Below are 21,107 nucleotides of genomic sequence, written 5' to 3'. Positions count from 1 at the left end.
GGGTATGCGCTATTTCTTATTCTTGTGGAGAGACATGAGACAATCTGTCCCAAATTTTAGCTTAATATTTATGGTATCCTAAAGTTCAGATATCCTCGAGCCAATCTGACCGCAGAAAACAGAGTAAGTGTGTAATCGTGGTAACGCACAATCTCTAATTTTGTGGAGAGATATGAGACAATCTGTCCTGAATTTTAGGCTATCTGTTCCTACAGTGACCGTCGTTGTTTGTCAATAAAGTATAATGTTAGGTAGGGTCGTCTGTGTGAATGAATTAAGTTAAAATTCGGATGTCCTCGAGCTAATCTGGTCACAGAAAATAGAATGTGTGTGCTTTTGGGTATGCGCTATTTCTTATTCTTGTGGAGAGACATGAGACAATCTGTCCCAAATTTTAGCTTAATATTTATGGTATCCTAAAGTTCAGATATCCTCGAGCCAATCTGGCCGCAGAAAACAGAGTAAGTGTGTAATCGTGGTAACGCACAATCTCTAATTTTGTGGAGAGATATGAGACAAACTGTCCTGAATTTTAGGCTATCTGTTCCTACAGTGACCGTCGTTGTTTGTTAACTTGCAAGTAAAGTGTATGTGAACTGAAACAGTGAAGTGGCGCCTAATCCGTTTGCTAATCGATAGCTGTTCAAACAGTGACATTTGTTGTTTGTTAACTTGTGTGTATGTGAACTGAAACAGTGGAGTGGCACCTAATCCGTTTGCTGATCGAAACAGGTAATCCATTTATATTATTGGGCATTCTACTCCACCGAGAGTGACTGAGGCGAACGGAGTGAGCCGGAGGAACGGCAGGTGGAGTAGAATGCCCAATAATACCCTACTGCGATCATAATCTCATATTTATTTCCAAATAATTTACTTCACGAATGTTTTGTGAAAGTTTTGATTTCGTTATATTGTTGTAAGCGGCTCGTTCAGATGCTGACCGCCTGAGCGTCGGACGGAGGTTACCATGATCTACTTGTTCTTCTTCATCACCTACGTCATTTGACATTAGTTCGGTGCTTCGAGTTTAAACGTCTAACTTTAAAATACAATAACGTTATTGAACTAGGGACTCGCTTCAAGTATTTCTATCACAAAAATTCACAGAATCACTATCACACTATCACAGAACACACTCCTGGTGTGAAAGAAATAGACTGATATTGTGTGTGTTTGCAATGAAGTGGCGTCTCAACATTTGGTCGTGAGTCTCTGTGGGCCGATTGAGGTGCAGTGTCCTCAGCAAGACAATAGGACAGGATAGGTAGCTAGTTACGTGAGCATGTGTGTGTGTGTGTGTGTGAAGCAGCCTCAGGGAGCCACCGCACCACGACACGACTCATGCACCCGGTACTCGCCGACTCACCAGAGTTGTTAGACAATTAACATTATTTATGATATAATATCTATACTGTATGTCGCATAGAGATAAAGCTACACTTTCAAAACATATTTGGTCCATAAAAGTGTTGAGAACCTACTGACAGTTAAACAGGTTTTAAAACTGCATGCCGTACGCCCTCTGCCATTAAGTAGTTAAAGTGAACCGCGTGCAAGTACCGTCGTGCTAATCGCGTCCGTTTATAGTCCCGGCCTTAATCCGGACATTACTCGGACTGACCGGACATTACCAGATAACGTCACTTTACGAACATTGTCCATTCCGCACCTCCGCCGGCTTAACTCGCACTCAGCCATTAAAGTAAAGTCACCTGAGTCGCGCTTCTCTTCCCCACTACTTAATAGTTCACAACTATCCCCCGATGCAGTTCCACGCGAATATATGACATATAACATTGCATTAAAGGCAATGTGCATATCCGCAAATTATTTTGAATTGAGCTAGGTGCGGATAAATTTTAAGCTCTTTTGTTTCTGCTATAAAGTTCAACGTCGTATTTATAGTGGTATCCGTTATCAATGCGCTTCTATCTGCACCTCTTGATGAAGCACTGATAGCAACGTTTATAGCTCAGTATCGCGTCGCATCGCGCAGTATCGCGTGTCGAGCGCCGGACGACTGCATCCGGTAGTGTGCACACTCCACGTTAGATACAAATTGTTCCGTCGCCGAGACAGTTGAACAGGATTATGAGCTTATTTAATGCACTCGCGTTACGTGAGCTACCACTTGAAACATATGGAATGTCTTACAGTAGACGCACATATGAACACAGATCCACTGATAACGAGTTATCATATTAAATATCTTTATTAACAACTGTTGTTGGTGATGGTTATTCCAAATGGGGAAAAAAACAAAGTATCAGCACAGGGAAGTGTGAGGTCAGCTCGCAGTGTCCGCGACGCACTCGATCATCCGCCGAGAGCGTCACCTGCACACCTCCCCCCCTTCCCCCTCCCCCCTCGGGCCCCTCATGCCTCGTGTGTCACTAGTGACATCGCTCCACGCTAGCAGGGCAGCTCATAGATGTACCAATGCAGACGAAATTATAATTCTGTTAATATTGTATACATCCGTTGGTAATGAATAACAATAATCACGAGGTCAGTTCTGTATCGTTTTCCTCCTCACTTCAATTGACGTTAGCATCATCATCGCCCGTCGCTTCTCAATAATATCATTACGATGTTATGTTGCGGGTGCGGGTTGCGGGCTGCGGGGGTGAGGTGGGGGGGGGGGGTGCGTACAGACAGAAGTGCGCCCCTCGTACGTCTCATGTTATGTGTAGATCTGTTGACGGAAGGAGGTTTTATGCTCGGTTCCTGTTTACGGCCTGCTTTCTGTTATTATTCAATGCTTATTAGCTGATAGTAAAGTTTTATGACGACTGTAAATAAAGGAGGAATTGGAAAGCATCCGGCATCAGGAGGCATCAGGAGGCATCAGGAGGCATCAGGAGGCATCAGGAGGCATCAGGAGGCATCACGAGTAGGGCTGCCATCTCGAATTTCGCCAAACCCGGACAAACATTTAAAAAAACCCGGATATTTGGCGTAAATCGCATTTTTTTCTCGAATGAGTAAGATTTTTTTGAAACAAAATAATACCTAATTTGTAATCCATTTACTATTAACATATACTTAAATTCAATGAGGTGCTTCCTTACATGAAAAGTGTCCGGGTTTTCCCCGGACACTTCTTGAAACCCCGCCCGGACGGCCCCCGGACGGCCTTCAAACGAGGACAAATCCGGGGAAACCCGGACGGATGGCAGCCCTAATCACGAGGCGCCAGGAGATGCTCACATTACACCCACTGGTGTTGTGTTCCCGGTGAGAGTCACGTGTCCCTCAATATGGAGTTGTTTTTGGACTACTACGCATACACCATCAGCTCGTCACGTCAACTTGTTGTTTGCGGACACGCTATAGTTAGTACCACGACTAACTTTGTATTAAATGTTATAAAGTTTTTGGTATTAAAGTGCTAACAAACCTTAAGCTCAACTGCACCTTATAACAATACATACTGACAATGAGATGGACTCAGACAATATGTAGTCGCTGACCGAACTAGTCATAGGCACAATGGCGGCCAGTTTACGAGCCGCGGCGGTAACGCGACGTGCCCGCGACGTGCCCGCTATCGCACACACTTACCATACTTCCACAATAAACACGACTCCATCCCGCGGTAACCAATAACCAACCTTAGTGTCACCAGCTCAAGGTATATTTTGGCGTACCGCCGCACTCCGCGCTCCGTGTACTTAGTCGCAGTAGAGATGTTATTCAGTAATTCAAGTCAGCGCGAGCTTAATTTATCTTTTTCAAGGTACGTTATTTATTCGAAACTACGAAGTTTTCAGTTTTATATTGTTTTATCCGGTGCACAGATGCAAGACATAACGTAACCAGTGTAGCGGAAATCATAAAGAATTGATATTTAGTACAGGAGTCTATCTCACTTGGAAATAGTAACGTGTGGCCGGTGACGCCGCGTGCTGGAGCTCCGTGTCGTGTGTCACAGCACAGCGTCACAGTATGTATTTGTCGTTACAAGCACCTCAGTGACTGTATTCAACAACAGTTAGTTGTTACCCAGAGCACAGTTCAGCAGGCTAAAGCGAGTAGACAGACAACGCGGAAGTCCATTACCAAGTTCGCCTATTGAATATTCATGTATTGACGCGTACTAATATTGGCCAAGTGTGTGGTCGCGCGCACCCATCACGCGACCACCAATCAGTGTTGCGCTAGCGCTACGACGCGCTACGCCTGCTACGCTTGCTAAGTTTGCTACGCTAGCTACGGCCGGCTTACGAAATAGAGCATACACAAATCCGCTTTGAACTTTCATCCCACATAGTGAAACGGAGCGAATAACTTGTTCGAAACATTTTCACCTTGCAAAATTCTACTTTAATTTTATAATTTGGTGAATATTTAAGGTCAACCACGTCTTGAATGTTGATGTTACTTATATGACAAATAAAACATCATAAACCCATCAAACCAGATGCTAATTACACGTTTGTGTTATTTTCATAGAAATAATTGAATGAATGATAACAAAAACTATAACAAATGACTGCAAGTTGTTAGTGGCGTGAAATGGACTACTATTTGAGGTGAACTATATTTGTATCGCAAGCTATAGGCGGGCTGCTGTGGCGGATCTACTTAATTAACTTTTAATTCGATAATTAGCGCTCATCAACCGCGACACGACACGACACGCGACACGACGCGGCGCGGTATTACCGGCTACTGCTCCAAAGTCAAAGTCAAGTGTTTTTATTTTAAATAGACCTTTGCAGGCTCTTATGAAAAGTCACGCTCTGCTCCGCACGGTTCCATACGGAGTGAAGCTGTATCGTGGATTGAATTCTTGCTCGCTTTGTTGTGTAATCGAATTAGTGTTGTTTATCTGACGCCGTAATTAAATAACAACAAGAACAAAGCGCCACGTGAGCCGCTCGACCCACTACTGATGGACGCACTGGAGCCCTGTGCACTATTATTACATTTACATTCATTTTACGAAGATCCTCGTACCATTAACGTAAGTATATCAGAGTGAAACAATTTTTATTAACTCGACATTTTTCTAAATATCCGAGATTATCGGCGCGGCGCCTACTCGTTGTTATCCGCGTCACAGCACTAAAGAAATGTTTCTAACTCCCGAACAAATGTAGGCAGCGGCTTACGCGCCTGATCCACAGGCAGCAGCTTTCAAACCATGCAGCCTTACGTACTGGAGATCCATGGACTTAACCCGAACAGAATGTTTTAATATAACTTTAAACGCCGCGTTCTAGGAGCTGTGTCAAGTGGTGGTGCTCTGCAATCAACTTATAACTTCACATTAGAGACAATCTGGCACCTGATGCCTGCACGCTGGCTTCATTGATATCTACTCAACTTTTATCTGCAATTGAATACTCAAGTGCAACCTAATTAAACCGGCCAATTGCGATTTTAAATGAGCAAAAAAAACACGTTTGTTGTATGGGAGCCCCACAAAATATTTATTTTATTTTAGTTTTCAGTATTTGTTGTTATAAAAATAATATATCATCTGTGAAAATTTCAACTCTCTAACTATCACGGTTCATGAGATACAGCCAGGTGACAGACGGACAGGGAGTTTGTTTCACCACTTCTTCTTCCCAGCAAAAACACGTAGGAAGTGGTGAAGACGGATGGACGGACAGAGGAGCGAAAACCTGGGTCCTGTTTTACCCTTTCGATACGGAACCCTAAAAACAAAATCGTGTAACGGGAGTACTGATTTTTTCAAAGAAGTTCAATACTAGTTTATGAAAGGCACAAAAGCAATTTAAGTATAAACAGAGCGAGTTCGAAGCCGGTCCTGCCTACTTGTGCCCACTTGTGTGCAACACACACACACACACACCAGCGGTCACTCGCACATATACTCACACACTTGTACACGTGACACGCCCACACGCGCACGGTATTTGCATACGCACCGACCTCATTACAGCGACTGGCGAAGTAGCCCCGGAATTAGCTCGCGATACAACCTCCTTACCCTCCGTGCGGTGTCGCTATACATATATACAGACCTTGAGATGTCCAAAAACAACGGCCTTTGTTGTCAAAACTTGCCATGTACCTGTGCTAGCGTAGTGGTACGTACGTATTAAAAATATTTCAACGTTCTGAAAAAAAAACTAAAAACCCCATTTATATTTGATTTATCGACTTGAACTGTGTAACTGTCATCTTCCATTACGGTTAATTTTATAAACTTAATAGTTTATAATAGAAGCCGTTTCAATTCGACGCGTAGCGGCTACGCACGTAGGCGCTTGTCACGTAGCTGCGTAGCACGCGTAGCGCGTAGCCAGTGTTTGTAGCATTACAACGTTCATAGAATAACGACGTGATCTAACCCTCATGTTACACAAATTATTTGCATTATTGTTGTAAAAGCACCCAAAAGTAAAATTCTTGTACAAATATGTTTCATATTAATAGGTATGTTCGCTTAATCAGGAAATGTATTTCTTTTTAATTTATTACTTCACTAAAGTAAACAGGCTGCATTTCTAACGCATCGCCAGTAGTAGAAGTTTACGAGTGCCGCACGCTACTGGCGCCGGACGCAACCGGACGGCTCCGGACGGCATCGGACGGGCCGGACACACAAGGCTATGTCTAATAAGAGTTTATACGAGTCGCCTCCGTGACGGTATCAGAATAATTATGCAGTTAATTCTTTGCGACACGTTTTTATACAAGCGAGGCGACGAGCTCAACATGTTTATATGTGTAATGCGACGTGGAGCATGGCGTGTGATGCGCCGGCTCCTGCAGGTGCTACCGACTGCTGCCGAGTGCTGCCGAGTGCTGCCGAGTCTTGCCGAGTGCTGACGAGTGCTGCCGAGTGCTGCCGAGTCTTGCCGAGTGCTGCCGAGTGCTGCCGAGTCTTGCCGAGTGCTGCCGAGTGCTGCCGAGTCTTGCCGAGTGCTGACGAGTGCTGCCGAGTGCTGCCGAGAGCTGCGGCGCTGGCGAGCGTGACATCACGCGGCTGCTACACTCTGCCAGCAAATAAAACATTCATCAAGCGCCGGTTCGTTAGTCACAAAGCGTTGCCATCAAAAAGCAATGAAATTATAAGAGCGACGAACAAATTGGAAAACTATTATGTGTCCGTCAGCCTCGTTATTTACTGAGCAATTTGCCGAATGGAATTAACTCGGACGCGAGTTGCACAACCGCCCTCCAATTTGCCGCTCTAGGCTCTCGGCCGTCCAGCTACACGTTGACACAGAAAACCGTCACTCATGAATATTCGCGGCGCTCGCCCTTTTATCGTAGTGATTGTAACAAGCTATAAGATTAAATTATAAAAGCGCCGGCTCTCGGAACGAGCCCGCGCCGAGCGTGACGGGAATCCGGGATCGAGTCCCGGCGCCCGCCACACACAACTTACGAGAACCTCAGCCAATATTATAAGAATAATTCCTATAAAGCTGCCACTGTGCTCACTGTGGTCACCGCTATGAGGAGGTTTCGTTTTATTTCGTGCGGTAATTAATATGCGAGTCCCACAAGGCGTACGTCGCGTGCCTCCTCTGTCTCCTCATGCTCCAGCTAACGCCCCCCCCTCCACCTTCCTCCTCCCCCTCACCCCGCCCTGCACCCCACAGCTGACACCGGTTTTGGCCTATTTAGCATACACAGGTGTCAGGTGACCTTCAGATTATCCTATTCGCACAAATGTTTTACGTAAAGTTATAATCTGTGCACGTGGGGTCTGATAACGAATAGATGTAATAACACGTAGATACAGGATCTAATTGTTGGCTATTACATACCGTCCACTACAGTGCCCGTACTGTGTAATGTCATACTTACATAGATACGTGCGCCCCACTGTGCACTGCTACGAATGATAAAAATTTTGCTCTGACAGACAACAACAGTTTATCCAATATAACTAAATATTAGTCGTGACAGAAAACAACAACAATTTAAATGTATTAATGTATGAAATTAGTAGAAAAGCGCGGCGCTAACAATAAGCCGTATTTAGTTATTATGGCAGGCATTGTATGCGGTGCGAGGTGAGGCGCGCGAGACACTCCGCCGGCTTCAAGTACAAACACTATCATCTGTGTACATCCTGCAGCGCGTCTCGCGAACCACATCAAAGGGTGCGCTTTCATTTGCAATCTGTCGCGTACACCCCGCGTCACTCGCTGCACACTGTCGGCGCCGGTAACCAATGTTCTTAACTTATCATCACACGCCTTCTGTACATTGTACAAAATAACTCCGCTTGAAACAACCATTAGCAAATGCTAGGAGAACTGTTAAAGATCGACGTGGATAGTAGTAGTAGTCAATTGTCAGCAGATTATTGAATCTGTTACGTGATGTGTTGTCGTCGGTGCACCTTGACGAGAGCTGCCGAGTCGCGGCGGGGGGGGGGGAGGGGAGCGCTTCATCCCATTAACGAGTTGTTGCGGTAACAGGATTATCTCAACATGACTGTAATTGTGAGTTTCAGATCGTTGTGATTTGAAATTTCTTGAGCTCGAGTTCTTACAGTAACAATTTTATTTATGAAAAACTGCTTTCAGATAGTTTGCACTGAAGCAATTCACAAGTTGCTGCCGTTGTCCGGAGAACGGCTGGATTGTTCCCCATATTAGTATGGATATCGTTATTCACATAAAGTATAATAATGTAGTGACAGTGCGCGTAATGAATGGCCCATTACCGCGATATATTATCTGTGGCAGGCGGCTCGTGACCTGCCTCACTAGCACACATTACCTGCTCACACCTCCACCTGACTGTCGCTTCACACTCGACACTCATTGCGAACTACACGTGAACTTCCCCACAACTGCTGCTTAAGCTAATAACAAATATAACGTGCGAGTTGCTCGCAGAACATATTATCTGTTAACAGTTAATGAGCTAGAGCCCGCTGGCGTACGCCGATAATGTTCTAATAAAGTAAAATTTATTATAAAGCTGCGTCAGACCTCCGACCATAGCCGCCTACTGAATTATACTTAAGATCATTACGATTTTAAGTACAATTCAGTAAAGTACTTTCATGAACGCTGTCGCAAGTAAAAAAAAATATCTTTAAAAGTCTAGGTAATTCGCTTTTTGCATGGCTACTTATAAGACTTGAGGATTAGGAAAGAGTAGGTAATAGAAAATGGTAAGTAAGTACAGCAGCAAGCTGATGAGCAAGTGATACGTGAACAAGTAATATGTGAGTACAATCTGCGCTAAAATAGACCCCGCGCTACAGAGCGGAGACACATCGCGGGTATAATTGGCCGCAGATACTATCGCACCGACCATTTACTAAACTAATCACCCTTTTACGTAAATAGCCGCGCGCCTGATGCGCACTCCGCTCACTTTGTATTGTGTACACATAGCCAGCGCTATCAGATATGTGCCACTGCTCTAGATAACGCTAAAACTCATTATGATTTTAATGATCAGCCAAGAATAGCTTTATTGTATCAACAAATTATATTAATCCCAAACATTATTGGTATGCAACGTCTCATAAATCGTGTAAGCTCTGAGTACTTAGTGGTCGCTAAAACTATAAAACTGCTCGTCACTCGTCAGAGATCTGTAAGACGTTGCTGACGTGGCAACACCCCCCCTCCCCCTCCCGCAGGCACACCCCCGCGCTCTCCGGCGACCACATTCAATCACCCCCACTGAAAATATGTAAGAGCAGCAGAAACTGCCTCGTCCGCGCCTTTCGTGAATAATTGCCTTAAAATGTTTAGTTATTCACGATGTGAATTAATGTAAACTCTAAGGGTGCGTCCACATCTGGCGAATGCGCCGCGAATGCGCAGCACGCGAGCCGATCGCGAGCTGTCCGCGAGCTGCGCGCGTGCATTTTTGTTCGTGCGCCGCTTCTGCGCCGCCCGCGCGCAGCTCGCGCGCGACCTAAGCGCCGCACGCGAGCGGCGCGCAGGCGGCGCGCGACGTCTGCCATCTTCGATAGTACTGAGCCAATATACGGAACTGTAAGGGCGAGAACTGATTGCGCGCAGATCGCGCGCCGCTCGCGCGCTCTATACGAGCCTTGCGTGAGTTGCGCTAAAGAGGCGCACCGAACTATTGCAGTGACTGCACGCGCGCAGCTCGCGGACAGCTCGCGATCGGCTCGCGTGCTGCGCATTCGCGGCGCATTCGCCTGATGTGGACGCACCCAAAGGAAACGCTCTTAATGTGTTAAGCGTATGGAGTTGTATGGAGTTTCTAGTTCTTCTCCATACAACCCACAGTTTGGAGTGATATAGTTGAGGGAGTGTTAGGGTACCGCGCGGCAGTCGCATGTGTCCTCACCTGATCACATGCTATAACCGTTATCTGTACTACAATATGTTTCTCTCGTAAAAACTTCGACTTAGTTACTACGTCGTTAGTCGGGATATCGCCTTCATTACCCTCAATTAGACAAAGTATGCGATGCCGCGCCCTCACGCCCTAGTAATTGATCGACGCTAGTAATATTTGTTTAGTAGTCTGTGGTACAGTCGCAACTAAATATGTCTAATGAGTATATTGTGATCTCAGGAACGCGATAAGTTCCTCATAAAGGATACAAGGTTCGGCTGCAGCTCTCCTCACCAGCCAAGTGATCCACCATTCTCATCAGTATTTTATGTGGAAGGACTACATGTTCCCTCAAACCAAATTCATATAGTCTGTAGCTACTAATATACAAGCTGTAACTAACTATAGAACTAACAAGCCGAGCTAATGAGTAACTGAATAGAAGTTTACAAAAGAAGTCCACCCAAGCCAAACTGAAATATTCCAGTCTATGTTTTCCACAAACTATACGAGCTCTCAACTAAAATTTTTATACAACGTCCAAATTCAATAAGTTATCACAAGTTGGAATCTAGAGAAACTCTTTCATATTTACTAACTTATAAAAGAACGGAGGAAACTTAGGCGACGGCTCCCTGAATACATTTCGAAGAGCGTGTATATGTGTGCCATATACATACAGTGTTGGGTTAGTGTGTGTTACGTAGCGGGATGTCGAAAGTTGAACTCCGCGCGGCCCGAGAGAGTCTATTACGAGCGCGTACACTACCGCTGTCAAAAAATACGAATGTTTCAGTCCACATAAAGCGTTTGTTCCACAAAGTAAACACACAATGTGTTCACACAAGGCGACGCGCAAGCGAACAGGTGCTGTTTACTTAACTCGCGCGGGGCAGCCAGCAGTCCCACACTGCCGGACCGCGCCGGATCGCACCGGATCGCACCGGATCGCACCGGATTGTGTGGCTTACGTCACCGCCGCGCCGAACATTGTCCGAGTGACAATAGTCCTTCTCTTTAGGATTTATTTTTTCTTTGCACTTTCACCATGGAATGAGTCGTGGTGGCCTAGAGGGCAAAGAACCAACCTCTCGAGTAGGAGGGCGCGGGTTCGATTCAAGGTCAGGCAAGTACCAATGCAACTTTTCTAAGTTTGTATGTACTTTCTAAGTATATCTTAGACACCAATTACTGTGTTTCGGATGGCACGTTAAACAGTAGGGCCCGGCTGTCATTGAACATCCTTGGCAGTCGTTACTAGTAGTGAGAAGCCAGTAAGTCTGATACCAGCCTATCCAAGGGGTATCGGGTTGCCCGGGTTACTGGGTTGAGGAGGTCAGATAGGCAGTCGCTTCTTGTAAAGCACTTGGTACTCAACTGAATCCGGTTAGACTGGAAGCCGACCCCAACATAGTTTGGGAAAAGGTTCGGAGGATGATATGACTTTCACCATGGAACTTCAAATCGGTACATGCATAATGTAGATGATGTGAATTTTTAATCTTTATAGTGTGAGTAAGCTTTCTGGTCTTGTTATTGTGTACTCACCTCAGGATGCCTGTGTAACTGTCATAGCTTAAATTTCGTTTTATTTAGTGAAATAGAAAGTTGGTCCCGTGCGGGGTAGCGTGTCCTACAAACGAGCACAGATCGCATGCAAACTGTGACTAAGCTGAAACTGAACTTTAATTAGGCAAAGGTTTATAGTCACAAAACTAATATGAATATCATTCATATCAGTAAGAGTTGCAGGCAGTTTAAAAGGTATGTTATCCGTATACACGTATTAGTAAGTGACGAGTCAACGCCGTCGCCGTGCCGTGTCCGCGCCGTAGACGTGCCGTATCGTACCGTGGCCGCGTCACCAGATGTATATAAACAAGGAACGAAGCAGCCAAGTGGGGCTCATTCACGCCGTCCAATTTACACGATAGGTTTTTTACAGGCCATGAAAAAACAACAGTTATTCTTGTTACGAACAACATGAGGTATCCCGGAATTTATGGTTCACTTTTTATATTTATTAAATCCGTCGCTCCCTCACGCCGCAGTGGCGCGCCGCCCGGCGCCGCTCGCTGCAGGCTCGCTGCCATCAATCTCTGTTCGCCATCGAGTCCTCCGCCGCAGGTCAATGTAGCTATGAATAATTACAGTAATTAAGGCTAATGATCGCGCTCCGCACAATCATTTTTCTCGCAAGTTTAAATGATTTCCGACTTGGCAGTCGCGATGTCGATGACGAGTAGCGTGACCACTTCGCCGGGTCATGCATCGCGTATATACCTCATATCGTCCCTTTTATCAAGGATAAACGACCCAGAGATAATACAAATAAGAACACCTTCAACTAGACCCTGTGTCAGCCCTCGTATATAATATACCTTTACCACGGATTTGCACTTGTGGTTTATGACGTCACGGAACAATCTACAATAATTGTTAAAGTACAGGACGCACTAGTGGTGCTCGCCGGACCCGCTCGGACTGATCGGGAAGTCGTGCTATTGTGGTTTGTGAGTGCTCATGAAGCAGAGTTGGTAGACATAAATCAGGATGCACCCGCACCGGTAATGCGGCGTTGAGATGTTCACATGTTGCTAATAATGGACACAGTTCTGTTACAAGCGACAACTGCAACGCGGCGCGGTAGTGATCGGACACGGCGCGGTGAGACACGGCACGACGCGGCACGGCACGGCGCGGCACGACACGGCGCGGGCACGACGCCAGCCGATATCATTTTAATATTTAAACTTCGATTCAAATGGAAGTTAAAAAAATATCTCGCAATAAATTTTCCTCTTCAGGCGCATGAATAGTTCGCATCGCCGCGGGAAATTCACATTCGAACTGGAAAAGAAATATTGTAAAGAGAATCCGTTTTAGAGCGGTGCAACGTGAGGGCGGGTGTGCGGCGGGGTGCGGGGCGGGGCGGGAGGGGGGGGGGGGGGGCACAGGCAGAGAGCGGGTTACGTAGCCCGCACACTCGAGCCGTGTAAAACTCAACAATATGACGGAAATACATTTCTATCCGGTGCTGCAGCTACAACTTATATAAGTACACTTCCTCGGGCTCTCTCCTAATTTCTATTTAATTACTCGCCGCTCTCCGATGAATAATTCCCTTTATTGCCCTCTGGAGCGCTTACCGCCGTAACACTCACTTAAGCGCTCGTAAACTATTTATGTTATTTGCAATTCGCTCACCGTCAATAAAATTAAACAATTTACCTCGAAAGAAACCGACTAGCGGCTCACACAAATTATTATTACTCTTGACTGCTGAAACATGTTCAGCATGCTGCGCTGAGTCCAAATAACATTGTGATAAGGGCAGGAGGATGATGATGAGCTCGCATCGCGCCGCTCAGTGAGCGCTGCAGCTGTGACGCACACGCACGAGTGTCACTAATGTAATCATCAGGAGTACACGTGTCATGTGAACACCTCGTTACTGCGCTAATATCAAACAAAATGCTCGGCAAACGATGCCGTGTGCTGCTCGCTGTTCGTGCACTTTATTCAAAAACTACTAAACGATTGCATACACGACATGCAGCCGATACGATACATTCATAACAACTCCTATTCAGTTAAGGATAATAATAATGGTTCCGAAAAACAAATTAATCTCCAGCGATCTGTGGCCGACTATTATTCTTATTAACCAGCGTTATAATGAATTACCGACAAAAAATCCAAAACATAAACGACAAAAAATATCAATTTTAACTACAAATATGAGCAGGTTCAAATAACTTTTTCTCCGAAAAAAAAATCGATCTTCGAGTAATAAAACTAAAGTTCCGACTAGAATACTGAACTTCCGACAAAATTAACAAGTTACCGACAACAGAGGTTTTGACAAAATAACCATATTTTTACAACATGCATGAACTGTTATAATTTCTATTGTTGGTTATTAAATTTATTTTTTAACTCTCAATAATAATGAAAATACCTCAACAGTTTAGCACACGCGATCGGGTTGGGGTCGCGTTCGGCTGTTTTCATATGCGAGTTCGAAAGATCCGAGCGCAGTGCGTTTACAACGACCGATGCTTGCATGTTACGTTTGTTTATGTTAAGAAAATAAATAGTTTTTTGTTGCTCTTGCTTTCGTATTATCACTAATATAACTAATAAATGTACTAAGGAAACTACTAACTTACTATCTATTAAGGAAACTTAATATTATTACGAAATATGGATGAGGTACCCGTGTACCGTTCTGGATCGGAGGAGGAAGAGGAGGGAACTGGTTCATCAATACCGGTAAAGAATAATCGTCGAAATAAAAGTTGGGTGTTGATCAAATGCCTACAACTTTCGAAGGTTTCCCTCGATTTCTCAGGGTTTCCATCATCAGATCCTGACCTGATGACAATGGGACCAACTGGCGCAATTCCGCGTCGAACAAAAAAAGAATCACGTAAATTGGTCCATAGACCTCGGCGTAATTGATGTACATACTTAGAATAAATAAACCGGCCAAGTGCGAGTCGGACTCGCGCACCGAGGGTTCCGTACAAATGCTGTATAGATAAAAAGTGAGTTTCGCGCCAACCGTTCAGTTTAGAACAATCATAGTTATGGTAATTTCGTGAGAGTCAAAATAGTTAATATTTTTTATTTTATAATATAACTAAAATAGTAGGCCAGTACCTTGTAAAAGTTATTTTATTGAAGTTATTTATATACAACATTTTATAGTCATCATTCAGAAATCTGATTGAAAATAACTAATTATGTCTTAAAGGTCATGGGGCATATCTGACCCGCTTTGTAAAAAGTGGCGGACATGAATCAAAGTAGTTTTAAATCGTGGAGAATGGTATGACGTTTCTTTGAATATAAATATTTTATTAAAATTCCATGGAGACGAATGTCCAGGATCGTTTGAAAAATATAAAAGACAAGCAGTTTCAGAGGATTGTACAGGTTGCAATGCTAGTTTTTATTGTTAAAGACATTTCATAAAGAAGGAAGGTGCCAATCCGGATGACCAGGATCTGATGAGGATCTGGAAACCCTGAGAAATCGAGGGCAACTCTTGAATATTGTAGGCACGCATCGAGTCATAACCAGACATGTGAGTGTATTTTTGAGGGTACTGGTAAACAGTGAAGGTTTGGAGCTGATTTGATTATGGAGACTACAGAGAGTCAAGGGAACTCCCGAACGGTATGTTGCAACTACCACGTGTTTGGGCTTATTTTATTCGTATTGGCGAAGACTTTCCACAAAGATAGGTTTGACTGCCATTGTGGGATCGACAGCTAAGATCAGATATAGTTATGGGAACTCCTTTACAAATTATAACGTAACCTTGTGTTGGAGCTTATTTTATTTTAGGTGATGAGAATTCACTACAACTTGGGTTAAAGCAGCCATTGCAGGAATGGGATCTTTTATTTTTGAGGGATTAATCACCTAAAGAGCCCCAGTTTCAGGTTTTTTTCGAAACCGCCTGACGACTTGTAGCTGTCGAATTGTAACAACGACTTCTAGAGAGTAGGATTCGGGGCTGCTGGCTTTACGTTTCTAGAGCCTTGACAAAAGTGTAATTCTGTCCCTTTCTTTGTTTTATAAAGTCGGCATTATTTTATTTTGTAGCATTTTACAAACAAATCCAACTTCAAACATATAAAAAAGCAACAAGAAAACAAAAGCAAGAAAGAAATTAAAAAGATGTTAGGTGCATCGGTCTAGAAGTCGGTGTCTAGAGGATGCATCTATATTTATTTAACCACCGAGATCTAGACCGATGCATATAAACAGTTTTCTTGTTGTTTTAGAAGTTGTTTTTTTTTTTTTGTAAAAAGTTTTTATTTTTAACTTTTGTGAAAAGTTCTTGTCAATACGAATAATGTAAGCCCAAACACGACGTAACTAAAACATACCGAGTTCTCTCGACTTTCTCACGTCTCCATCATCACACAAGCTCTAAACCTTCACTGTTTGATAGTATCACCAGACATACATCTGAGAATCAAGTTTTAATCCTATGCATGCCTACAATTCCTGATAGTTGCCCTCGATTTCTCAGGATTTCCATCATCAGATCCTGACCTGATGACAATGGAAATAAACGGCGAGTATACTCTTTCACTACAAAAAAAATGATTTCTCAAATCCGTCAAACTTGGTCGTTTAAATTCCTCATTGAAATGAAGAAAATATTTGATGTTTACACCTGATTTTCTCTAGATTCCCATGGTTCACATTGATGCGACTAATGCCATAGTAAATCAGAGCCTTTATCATTATACTGTGCTATATTTCGTTCGTATCCGCCGTGGGTATGGTTTTCATACTAAGGTGCCCAATGACCTTTGAATGATTTAAAATTTTTCACAGTTTAGAGGCCATTATATTTAAGAAAGATTATATTTAGTGTTTGATATGTATTTCACTTTTTATTCAAAACTTTAATATCTCTACGCGTTCATGTGAAAAAGGGTAGGTAGTAAGTTTATAATTATTAAAAAAATATTTTATGTCATGTAAGCAAAAATAATATTTTAATATTTTATGTAACTTCAAATTTATCATTTTCGCAATTTTTCCTTTATCTGTACTATATAACGTTGCTTCGTGCCGAATTTTAAGATTCTGAGTTCACGGGAAGTACCTTGTAGGTTTTGATTCCCTAGCGTGTGACGGAAATTCGTCTAAGGTGTTGGTAAAACTGCTGTATCTTTTGATCGCGTTAACTTAGAAGTATGATTTTTTCATTGCTTAAAGGGACAATAGACCTAGGTATTTGGTATAAATTTCAATTTGGTACCTTTATTCGTTCGTGAGAAATAAGGTAGTAAGTTTCATTTTATTAAAATATTTTTATTATATTATATAACAAAAAAAATGAGATTTTCGCAATTTTTCCTATATTTGCATTATATAACAATGCTTCATGCCAAATTTCAAGATTCTGAGTTTACGGGAAGTACCCTGTAGGTTTTGATTCCTTTGCGAGTGTCGAGAATTTGTTGAAAATATCGACATAATCGGTTGTATCTTTTGATTGGCTTGGCTTAGAAGCTTGATATTTTCACAGCCTAAAGGGACAATAGACCCGAGTATTTCATGTGAATTTCTTGATACATCCACGCGTTCTTAAGATAAAGGGTCTTGACAGACAGACAGACAGACAGACAGACAGACAGACGGACAACAAAGTGATCCTATAAGGGTTCCGTTTTTTCCTTTCGAGGTACGGAACCCTAAAAAACATACCGGCCGAATTGAGAACAACCGAATTGAGAAACCAAAATCTACTTTGTTTTAGATTAAAGCGTAAATAGGTACTACTTTAATTCTAACTTTTTCCTGAACCTGAAATAAGAACCGATATCGAAGCATACCCGTGGTAAGTAAAATTCATGATATATGAAGCAAGTAAAAGTTATTATTACAAGTACATTTTTATATTTTTTAAAAGTATTGTTTAACCACTGAGAATAATATTTTCAGTATAATGTTCTAGTTAAAATGGCACCAAGTCTATGAAATATGAAAGGTAATTTATGAATTAATAGTAGGCACGTAAAGATTACAAAGCATAGTTTTCAGTAGAACGTAATTTATACTGGTAGAAAAGTATGTATTATAGCAACAAACAGTGATGTTTATTTTTCGAAGACTTTAGTATTTCATTCGGTCGTTTCGTAATTTTTATTCGGAGAAAAGTAGTCGGAAAGTCAGTATTTTAGTCAGTAGCTTTAGTATTTTGAGTAAGGGCAATTCTTATTTTTTTGTCGGAGCTTTTATTACTAGCCTTCAGTTAATACCTCTCGTACGTGCGACTACAAAACTAATAAAAAGCAAATCTCTCTCTTTAAATTATGAAAGTGTTTCTTTTTTGAAAACATAATGTCGAAAACCATACTTTATACACTACTTTCCATTAAATTAGACATTACTAGCTATAAAATAACAGTCGTAGTACTAATATACGCAATTCATTTCCGGCGAGAGCCTCCTCTCACCAGCCATTAAATATTTAACGTCTCCGCACCCGAGCAAAAACTGAGAGTCGGCTTAAAGCATTCGTCCCGCCCCGCCCTGCCGCACCGCACCGTACCGCACCGCACCGCATCACGCCGTGCCGCACCGCACCGTACCGCGACGCCGCAACATCATCATCATTAAATGCTTTATATATTTAATAAGCCACGTTAATTGAATTAGTTAACTATTTGCCAGTTAATAAGTGATATGGGTGTTGCCTTGCTTGCTTTGACAATATAATCGGCTGGAGATGGTTACAATAGTAATAAGTACAGTAGGCGTATCACGTTCCCGAGCACCTGGTATAATTCCATAATCCCGCGCTCAAATATTAATTTTAGGCGGTGTTTGCACTTTGCGATTGCAGAGGTCGAAGCGATGAAATAAAAAGCCATTATAGTATAACTAGGTGGAATATTTGTTTTGTTATAATGTCGGAGCGCCACGCTATGAATTTAATATCGCTCTCGAGCCGGCGAGTGATTTAGTGCGCTGTTGTGTGTTGCAAATTAAAGGGAACATTCTGTACAACGCGGCGCGGCCGAATGTGGCCGCGGCATGCGATCAGCGCCATCTTCCCTCCCACCGCACCGGCCCCCCTCGCCCCCTCACTCGCCCTGCCCGAGTACTTACTAATCATATTTACAAACCCAACGGTGCATGATTACTATACTGCTGTACGTGCTTATTTTTGTAGACATTTATTACATACCTACATTTTATCGTCGTCTTGCACCGCGTAGTGTACTGTAGTGAAGCAACGATATACATTGTGTAAATTGTGATTGCAAGAAGATAATGTACACTATGACAAGCTGAGCTGAAGTGTGCGGTGAGCGTCGCGTCCCGGGACGTCGCGGACACGCCGCGCGGCTGTCGGCGCCGCGCCACTGATTGCGACTCTGATTGCAGCTGTAATTACCCTCCTGGACCTGACCCCCCCCCCCACACACACACACACCGCCCCGCCACTCCCCGCTAGCGGTCAGAATCGCTCACTCACAACCTCTGCGCCTCGCTTACGTGACAACGACGACTGCATAGTTATTCACGAGAATCTAATACCTACCACATGCGACATCTTACAATGAAAATTATTTGAAACGAATGAAACCTACAATAACCTATGGAGGGAACAAAATTTGCAAACACTTAAAAAGATATTAAAACAGTTTTTGGTTAAGAAGGCATACTATACCATACATGAATTTTTAAATGACAAAAGTTGACTATGACATTTTTTAAAGACTACTTGGATTAATGTAACTGTAATTTGTAAATTGTAATTATTTTAACTGTAATGTAATTGTATTGACATTAATTATTGTACTGATGACTATAACTGTAATAACTATTATTATTTGGATAATATGAACAATAGAATTGTGATAATTTAATTAATGACATTTGACATTGCAATGTAAACTCATCTTTATATTTGTACGCCGAAAGGCCAAACATGTCTGTACTTTACCACGTTTCTTTGTACCATCTGCATGATACTCATGTTATGACAAATAAATGATCTATCTATCTATCTATCTATCTATAAATGAACTCACGATATTTAGAAGACTCTTTGATATTCTACGTATTATAATGATCGTGATCCAAACAATTTCTTATCGACGAGGAAATGAAGGCGGCTCCATTTATACTAATTAATGATCATCAGAAATAATTAATTTACATAATTACGAAGAATTAAGCGGGAATGTAAAATACTCGAACGATATTGAAGTTGAAACGAATTTACATAACGATGGAATACATAATGTCACGTGGGAGACGACGGCGATGCGTAGCAGTGCTCGTAGCGGACACGCGTAGCAGTGCTCGTAGCGGACACGCGTAGCAGTGCTCGTAGCGGACACGCGTAGCAGTGCTCGTAGCGGACACGCGTAGCAGTGCTAGTAGCGGACACTCGTAGCACGTAGCACTTCCAGATGCGTTGGTGCGTAACTTTTCCGTTGACGTAATCTATCTCATTCCAGTTGCGTAGTTCAACAATTACGTTCGGGTAGATTTACTTAAAATATAATGTAGTTCAGCGGCTTATTTACACTTACCCCATTCAATGTCAGGGTATTCTCCAGTACCTTGTAACATATCATGGGCCAGCACTCAGCACATCAGCTCTCAGGCACATGTGGTACAGCTTAGCAGCACGTGCTAGTGTTGTGTAGAGTGGGTGTTTGTGCGCAAACACAGCGCGTCGGCGTCATTAGAGGCGAGCGGCGAGTGTGCGCCGGGCAAACACCTGGCGCCGCTAATGGAGACCTCCCCCCCCTCCGCCCTGACTCCAGCTAGTACATGATCTGGTCACATCACGTTAGTTATTGAGCATCGTGCAGTGCACTCAGACCGCGCCAATACATGAATTCCGACAGACATGCAACTACTCGTGTGTGAGAGAAGTCCGAGTGTCGCCGGAACTCGACGAGTGCAGTGATTTGGGATTTCATTTCCATCGTCAATATCCGGCGTAGACGGGTGGTCTCGATAAAAAGTAAATTTATTCCGGAATCTGAGGTCCCATTGCCACATCCTCCCTAAAGAGCCAAGTGCGGCTGATAACACTCTGACCAACTATTTGCTCAGTAGGTATTCTAAGACTGAAAATGTTATCACAAATAAATACATCCAGTACTTGATGTATCATTTAAGTTTATCACCTGCCGAGTCCACTGGTGTTTTTCATGGAGCGACTGCCTATCTAACCTAAACCCGGTTACCCGGGCAACCCAATACCCCTTAATACGACTGGTTTTCAGATTTACTGGCTTCTGACTACGACTGACAAAAATGTTCAATGACAG

General features: G+C 43.1%; 1 protein-coding gene across 4 annotated transcripts in view; it reads left to right on the top strand.

Moving 5' to 3' along the window:
* Window positions 1–21,107, top strand: part of LOC124636863 (lachesin-like) — a 107,854-nt gene that overhangs the window by 81,940 nt on the left and 4,807 nt on the right. The window lies entirely within an intron of this gene.

Source organism: Helicoverpa zea, chromosome 15 (genome assembly GCF_022581195.2).
Source record: "Helicoverpa zea isolate HzStark_Cry1AcR chromosome 15, ilHelZeax1.1, whole genome shotgun sequence".
In the NCBI taxonomy this organism is placed as follows: domain Eukaryota; kingdom Metazoa; phylum Arthropoda; class Insecta; order Lepidoptera; family Noctuidae; genus Helicoverpa; species Helicoverpa zea.
Note: the sequence above shows the minus strand (reverse complement) of the source record. Positions and strands in the feature narration are given on the sequence as shown.